An 8996-nucleotide genomic window follows, 5' to 3' on the forward strand; every position below is an offset into this window, starting at 1 on the left:
ACCTCCAGAGTTGGGAAGTGCATACTTGCGTAAGATGGGAAAAGTGTGGATCGTGCTTCAGAATTCATCATGGCACTTTTGAAATCACCACTATTTTGGAAATTATTTGCGATTTCCATAGGGTTTTGCACCGTAATTGTCATGAGGTCAGTCTCTGCATCCTGAAGCCTGTGATGCTTTTTGCAGAGAAAACTCTGCTGAGGCCCAGGTCACTTGGTCTTTCCCGTACCTGGCACCGGAGCCTTGGAAGACAGGATTGTTTTCAGTATAATTTCACCATCCTTTCACCACTGTTTCAAGAACGGGAGCCCTTTTCAACCGTTAGCGTAAGAATCCTTCCTTGGAGATGAGATAATTTTCTGGGCTGGCAAGTGCAGGGTCTCTGTCAGTCCTGGGTTTGTTGGACTAGCACCAGACATGAGAAGTGCGCCTTTGTGTGAGAGGTGAATAGTGCGGATCCTGTTTCAGTCTAAAGACTGAAACAGGATCCGCACTTTTCACCGTTCCTTTCAGAATCATTTGATTCATCAGCTAGGAATGGCGATTCCTTGTCCAGACCAATCGAATGCTAGGCCAAAGTCACTCGATGTACCAAGAGGTGTGTGGCACAACTTTTGAAATAACCGCTAGGTGGAGAACTACTTGGTATTTTTCCTTAGCGCTTTTCACGGTAAGTGTCATAAGGTTGGCCTCTGCATCCTTAAGCATACCAGAGATTTCACAGACGAGAGCATGCTGAGGCCCAGGAAACTTGGCATTTCTTAGTAGTTGGTACCAGAGACTAGAAAGAAAGTGTTCTTTGAAGTATTATTGCCCTGTGTTTTCACCACTATTTTAAAAACCTGAGCAGGTTTCACCCATTAGCATAAGAATCCCTCCTCCTAGTTGAGTTTTCTGGGTGGGGTGTAAGTGCAGGTCTTCTGTCAGCCCTGTGTTTGATTTGTTTACCTCCAGAGTTGGGAAGTGCATATGTCTGTGAGAAGGGAAAAGTGTGGATCGTGCTTCAGATTTCATCATGGCACTTTTGAAATCACCACTATTTTGGAAATTATTTACGATTTCCATAGCGTTTTGCACCGTAATTGTCATGAGGTCGGTCTCTGCATCCTGAAGCCTGTGATGCTTTTTGCAGAGAAAACTCTGCTGAGGCCCAGGTCACTTGGTCTTTCCCGTACCTGGCACCGGAGCCTTAAAAGACAGGATTGTTTTCAGTATAATTTCACCATCCTTTCACCACTGTTTCAAGAACGGGAGCCCTTTTCAACCGTTAGCGTAAGAATCCTTCCTTGGAGCTGAGATAATTTTCTGGGCTGGCAAGTGCAGGGTCTCTGTCAGTCCTGGGTTTGTTGGACTAGCACCAGACATGAGAAGTGCGCCTTTGTGTGAGAGGTGAATAGTGCGGATCCTGTTTCAGTCTAAAGACTGAAACAGGATCCGCACTTTTCACCGTTCCTTTCAGAATCATTTGATTCATCAGCTAGGAATGGCGATTCCTTCTCCAGACCAATCGAAGGCTAGGCCAAAGTCACTCGATGTACCAAGAGGTGTGTGGCACAACTTTTGAAATAACCGCTAGGTGAAGAACTATTTGGTAGTTTTCCATAGCGCTTTTCACCGTAAGTGTCATAAGGTCGGCCTCTGCATCCTTAAGCATACCAGAGATTTCACAGACGAGAGCATGCTGAGGCCCAGGAAACCTGGCATTTCCAGTAGTTGGTACTAGAGCCTAGAAAAAAATTGTTCTTTTAAGTATTATTGCCCTGTGTTTTCACCACTATTTTAAAAACCTGAGCAGGTTTCACCCATTAGCATAAGAATCCTTCCTCCTAGTTGAGTGTTCTGGGTGGGGTGTAAGTGCATGTCTTCTGTCAGCCCTGTGTTTGATTTGTTTACCTCCAGAGTTGGGAAGTGCATATTAGCTTGAGATGGGAAAAGTGTGGATCCTGCTTCAGATTTCATGGTGAAACTTTTGCAATCACCAGTATGTTGGTTATTATTTGCGATTTCCATAGCGTTTTGCACCGTAATAGTCATGAGCTCGGTCTCTGCATCCTGAAGCCTATGATGCTTTTCGCAGAGAAAACTCTGCTGAGGCCCAGGTAACTTGGTCTTTTTCATAACTGGCACCGGAGCCTTGGAAGACAGGATTGTTTTCAGTATTATTTCACCATCCTTTCACCACTGTTTCAAGAATGGGAGCCCTTTTCAACCCTTAGGGTAAGAATCCTTCTTAGGAGATCAGATAATATTCTGGGGTGGCAAGTGCAGGGCCTCTGTCAGTCCTGGGTTTGTTGGACTAGCACCAGACATGAGAAGTGCGCCTTTGTGTGAGAGGTGAATAGTGCGGATCCTGTTTCAGTCTAAAGACTGAAACAGGATCCGCACTTTTCACCGTTCCTTTCAGAATCATTTGATTCATCAGCTAGGAATGGCGATTCCTTCTCCAGACCAATCGAAGGCTAGGCCAAAGTCACTGGATGTTTCCAAGAGGTGTGTGGCACAACTTTTGAAATAACCGCTAGGTGGAGAACTATTTGGTAGTTTTCCATAGCGCTTTTCACCGTAAGTGTCATAAGGTTGGCCTCTGCATCCTTAAGCATACCAGAGATTTCACAGACGAGAGCATGCTGAGGCCCAGGAAACCTGGCATTTCCAGTAGTTGGTACTAGAGCCTAGAAAAAAATTGTCCTTTTAAGTATTATTGCCCTGTGTTTTCACCACTATTTTAAAAACCTGAGCAGGTTTCACCCATTAGCATAAGAATCCTTCCTCCTAGTTGAGTGTTCTGGGTGGGGTGTAAGTGCAGGTCTTCTGTCAGCCCTGTGTTTGATTTGTTTACCTCCAGAGTTGGGAAGTGCATATTAGCTTGAGATGGGAAAAGTGTGGATCCTGCTTCAGATTTCATGGTCAAACTTTTGCAATCACCAGTATGTTGGTTATTATTTGCGATTTCCATAGCGTTTTGCACCGTAATAGTCATGAGCTTGGTCTCTGCATCCTGAAGCCTATGATGCTTTTCGCAGAGAAAACTCTGCTGAGGCCCAGGTAACTTGGTCTTTCTCATAACTGGCACCGGAGCCTTGGATGACAGGATTGTTTTCAGTATTATTTCACCATCCTTTCACCACTGTTTCAAGAATGGGAGCCCTTTTCAACCCTTAGGGTAAGAATCCTTCTTAGGAGATCAGATAATATTCTGGGGTGGCAAGTGCAGGGCCTCTGTCAGTCCTGGGTTTGTTGGACTAGCACCAGACATGAGAAGTGCGCCTTTGTGTGAGAGGTGAATAGTGCGGATCCTGTTTCAGTCTAAAGACTGAAACTGGATCCGCACTTTTCACCGTTCCTTTCAGAATCATTTGATTCATCAGCTAGGAATGGCGATTCCTCCCCAGACCAATCAAAGGCTAGGCCAAAGTCACTCGATGTTTCCAAGAGGTGTGTGGCACAACTTTTGAAATAACCGCTAGGTGGAGAACTATTTGGTATTTTTCCATAGCGCTTTTCACCGTAAGTGTCATAAGGTTGGCCTCTGCATCCTTAAGCATACCAGAGATTTCACAGACGAGAGCATGCTGAGGCCCAGGAAACTTGGCATTTCCAGTAGTTGGTACTAGAGCCTAGAAAGAAAGTGTTCTTTTAAGTAATATTGCCCTGTGTTTTCACCACTATTTTAAAAACCTGAGCAGGTTTCACCCATTAGCATAAGAATCCTTCCTCCTAGTTGAGATTTCTGGGTGGGGTGTAAGTGCAGGGCTTCTGTCAGCCCTGTGTTTGATTTGTTTACCTCCAGAGTTGGGAAGTGCATATTTCCGTGAGATTGGAAAAGTGTGGATCGTGCTTCAGATTTCATCCTGGCACTTTTGAAATCACCACTCTGTTGGAAATTATTTGCAATTTCCATACCGTTTTGCACCGTAATCCTCATGAGGTCGGTCTCTGCATCCTGAAGCCTATGATGCTTTTTGCAGAGAAAAGTCTGCTGAGGCCCAGGTAACTTGGTCTTTCCCGTACCTGGCACCGGAGCCTTGGAATACAGGATGGTTTCAGGATTATTTCACCATCCTTTCACCACTGTTTCAGGAACGGGAGCCCTTTTCAACTGTTAGCGTAAGAATCCTTCCTTGGAGATGAGATAATTTTATGGGCTGGCAAGTGCAGGGCCTCTGTCAGTCCTGGGTTTGTTGGACTAGCACCAGACATGAGAAGTGCGCCTTTGTGTGAGAGGTGAATAGTGCGGATCCTGTTTCAGTCTAAAGACTGAAATAGGTTCCGCACTTTTCACCGTTTCTTTCAGAATCATTTGATTCATCAGCTAGGAATGGCGATTCCTTCTCCAGACCAATCGAAGACTAGGCCAAAGTCACTCGATGTTTCCAAGAGGTGTGTGGCACAACTTTTGAAATAACCGCTAGGTGGAGAACTATTTGGTATTTTTCCATAGCGCTTTTCACCCTAAGTGTAATAAGGTTGGCCTCTGCATCCTTAAGCATACCAGAGATTTCACAGACGAGAGCATGCTGAGGCCCAGGAAACTTGGCATTTCTTAGTAGTTGGTACCAGAGACTAGAAAGAAAGTGTTCTTTGAAGTATTATTGCCCTGTGTTTTCACCACTATTTTCAAAACCTGAGCAGGTTTCACCCATTAGCATAAGAATCCTTCCTCCTAGTTGAGTTTTCTGGGTGGGGTGTAAGTGCAGGTCTTCTGTCAGCCCTGTGTTTGATTTGTTTACCTCCAGAGTTGGGAAGTGCATATTTCCGTGAGAAGGGAAAAGTGTGGATCGTGCTTCAGATTTCATCATGGCACTTTTGCAATCACCACTATTTTGAAAATTATTTGCGATTTCCATAGCGTTTTGCACCGTAATTGTCATGAGGTCGGTCTCTGCATCCGGAAGCCTGTGATGCTTTTTGCAGAGAAAACTCTGCTGAGGCCCAGGTAACTTGGTCTTTCCCGTACCTGGCACCGGAGCCTTGGAAGACAGGATTGTTTTCAGTATTATTTCACCATCCTTTCACCACTGTTTCAAGAATGGGAGCCCTTTTCAACCGTTAGCGTAAGAATCCTTCCTTGGAGATGAGATAATTTTCTGGGCTGGCAAGTGCAGGGCCTCCTTCATTCCTGGGTTTGTTGGACTAGCACCAGACATGAGAAGTGCGCCTTTGTGTGAGAGGTGAATAGTGCGGACCCTGTTTCAGTCTAAAGACTGAAACAGGATCCGCACTTTTCACCGTTCCTTTCAGAATCATTTGATTCATCAGCTAGGAATGGCGATTCCTTCTCCAGACCAATCGAAGGCTAGGCCAAAGTCACTGGATGTTTCCAAGAGGTGTGTGGCACAACTTTTGAAATAACCGCTAGGTGGAGAACTATTTGGTATTTTTCCATAGCGCTTTTCACCCTAAGTGTAATAAGGTTGGCCTCTGCATCCTTAAGCATACCAGAGATTTCACAGACGAGAGCATGCTGAGGCCCAGGAAACTTGGCATTTCCAGTAGTTCGTCCTAGAGACTATAAAGAAAATGTTCTTTTAAGTAGTATTGCCCTGTGGTTTCACCATTATTTTCAAAACCTGAGCAGGTTTCACCCGTTAGCATAAGAACCCTTACTCCTAGTTGAGATTTCTGGGTGGGGTGTAAGTGCAGGTCTTCTGTCCGCCCTGTGTTTGATTTGTTTACCTCCAGAGTTGGGAAGTGCATACTTGCGTGAGATGGGAAAAGTGTGGATCGTGCTTCAGAATTCATCATGGCACTTTAGAAATCACCACTATTTTGCAAATTATTTGCGATTTCCATAGGGTTTTGCACCGTAATTGTCATGAGGTCAGTCTCTGCATCCTGAAGCCTGTGATGCTTTTTGCAGAGAAAACTCTGCTGAGGCCCAGGTCACTTGGTCTTTCCCGTACCTGGCACCGGAGCCTTGGAAGACAGGATTGTTTTCAGTATAATTTCACCATCCTTTCACCACTGTTTCAAGAACGGGAGCCCTTTTCAACCGTTAGCGTAAGAATCCTTCCTTGGAGCTGAGATAATTTTCTGGGCTGGCAAGTGCAGGGTCTCTGTCAGTCCTGGGTTTGTTGGACTAGCACCAGACATGAGAAGTGCGCCTTTGTGTGAGAGGTGAATAGTGCGGATCCTGTTTCAGTCTAAAGACTGAAACAGGATCCGCACTTTTCACCGTTCCTTTCAGAATCATTTGATTCATCAGCTAGGAATGGCGATTCCTTCTCCAGACCAATCGAATGCTAGGCCAAAGTCACTCGATGTACCAAGAGGTGTGTGGCACAACTTTTGAAATAACCGCTAGGTGGAGAACTACTTGGTATTTTTCCTTAGCGCTTTTCACGGTAAGTGTCATAAGGTTCGCCTCTGCATCCTTAAGCATACCAGAGATTTCACAGACGAGAGCATGCTGAGGCCCAGGAAACTTGGCATTTCTTAGTAGTTGGTACCAGAGACTAGAAAGAAAGTGTTCTTTGAAGTATTATTGCCCTGTGTTTTCACCACTATTTTAAAAACCTGAGCAGGTTTCACCCATTAGCATAAGAATCCCTCCTCCTAGTTGAGTTTTCTGGGTGGGGTGTAAGTGCAGGTCTTCTGTCAGCCCTGTGTTTGATTTGTTTACCTCCAGAGTTGGGAAGTGCATATGTCTGTGAGAAGGGAAAAGTGTGGATCGTGCTTCAGATTTCATCATGGCACTTTTGAAATCACCACTATTTTGGAAATTATTTACGATTTCCATAGCGTTTTGCACCGTAATTGTCATGAGGTCGGTCTCTGCATCCTGAAGCCTGTGATGCTTTTTGCAGAGAAAACTCTGCTGAGGCCCAGGTCACTTGGTCTTTCCCGTACCTGGCACCGGAGCCTTGGAAGACAGGATTGTTTTCAGTATAATTTCACCATCCTTTCACCACTGTTTCAAGAACGGGAGCCCTTTTCAACCCTTAGGGTAAGAATCCTTCTTAGGAGATCAGATAATATTCTGGGGTGGCAAGTGCAGGGCCTCTGTCAGTCCTGGGTTTGTTGGACTAGCACCAGACATGAGAAGTGCGCCTTTGTGTGAGAGGTGAATAGTGCGGATCCTGTTTCAGTCTAAAGACTGAAACAGGATCCGCACTTTTCACCGTTCCTGTCAGAATCATTTGATTCATCAGCTAGGAATGGCGATTCCTTCTCCAGACCAATCGAAGGCTAGGCCAAAGTCACTCGATGTACCAAGAGGTGTGTGGCACAACTTTTGAAATAACCGCTAGGTGGAGAACTACTTGGTATTTTTCCTTAGCGCTTTTCACCGTAAGTGTCATAAGGTTGGCCTCTGCATCCTTAAGCATACCAGAGATTTCACAGACGAGAGCATGCTGAGGCCCAGGAAACTTGGCATTTCTTAGTAGTTGGTACCAGAGACTAGAAAGAAAGTGTTCTTTTAAGTATTATTGCCCTGTGTTTTCACCACTATTTTAAAAACCTGAGCAGGTTTCACCCATTAGCATAAGAATCCTTCCTCCTAGTTGGGTTTTCTGGGTGGGGTGTAAGTGCAGGTCTTCTGTCAGCCCTGTGTTTGATTTGTTTACCTCCAGAGTTGGGAAGTGCATATTTCCGTGAGAAGGGAAAAGTGTGGATCGTGCTTCAGATTTCATCATGGCACTTTTGCAATCACCACTATTTTGAAAATTATTTGCGATTTCCATAGCGTTTTGCACCGTAATTGTCATGAGGTCGGTCTCTGCATCCGGAAGCCTGTGATGCTTTTTGCAGAGAAAACTCTGCTGAGGCCCAGGTCACTTGGTCTTTCCCGTACCTGGCACCGGAGCCTTGGAAGACAGGATTGTTTTCAGTATTATTTCACCATCCTTTCACCACTGTTTCAAGAATGGGAGCCCTTTTCAACCGTTAGCGTAAGAATCCTTCCTTGGAGATGAGATAATTTTCTGGGCTGGCAAGTGCAGGGCCTCCTTCAGTCCTGGGTTTGTTGGACTAGCACCAGACATGAGAAGTGCGCCTTTGTGTGAGATGTGAATAGTGCGGATCCTGTTTCAGTCTAAAGACTGAAACAGGATCCGCATTTTTCACCGTTCCTTTCAGAATCATTTGATTCATCAGCTAGGAATGGCGATTCCTTGTCCAGACCAATCGAAGGCTAGGCCAAAGTCACTCGATGTACCAAGAGGTGTGTGGCACAACTTTTGAAATAACCGCTAGGTGGAGAACTACTTGGTATTTTTCCTTAGCGCTTTTCACGGTAAGTGTCATAAGGTTGGCCTCTGCATCCTTAAGCATACCAGAGATTTCACAGACGAGAGCATGCTGAGGCCCAGGAAACTTGGCATTTCTTAGTAGTTGGTACCAGAGACTAGAAAGAAAGTGTTCTTTTAAGTATTATTGCCCTGTGTTTTCACCACTATTTTAAAAACCTGAGCAGGTTTCACCCATTAGCATAAGAATCCCTCCTCCTAGTTGAGTTTTCTGGGTGGGGTGTAAGTGCAGGTCTTCTGTCAGCCCTGTGTTTGATTTGTTTACCTCCAGAGTTGGGAAGTGCATATGTCCGTGAGAAGGGAAAAGTGTGGATCGTGCTTCAGATTTCATCATGGCACTTTTGAAATCACCACTATTTTGGAAATTATTTACGATTTCCATAGCGTTTTGCACCGTAATTGTCATGAGGTCGGTCTCTGCATCCTGAAGCCTGTGATGCTTTTTGCAGAGAAAACTCTGCTGAGGCCCAGGTAACTTGGTCTTTCCCGTACCTGGCACCGGAGCCTTGGAAGACAGGATTGTTTTCAGTATTATTTCACCATCCTTTCACCACTGTTTCAAGAACGGGAGCCCTTTTCAACCGTTAGCGTAAGAATCCTTCCTTGGAGCTGAGATAATTTTCTGGGCTGGCAAGTGCAGGGTCTCTGTCAGTCCTGGGTTTGTTGGACTAGCACCAGACATGAGAAGTGCGCCTTTGTGTGAGAGGTGAATAGTGCGGATCCTGTTTCAGTCTAAAGACTGAAACA

Source organism: Lemur catta, chromosome 9 (genome assembly GCF_020740605.2).
Source record: "Lemur catta isolate mLemCat1 chromosome 9, mLemCat1.pri, whole genome shotgun sequence".
Lineage (NCBI taxonomy): Eukaryota > Metazoa > Chordata > Mammalia > Primates > Lemuridae > Lemur > Lemur catta.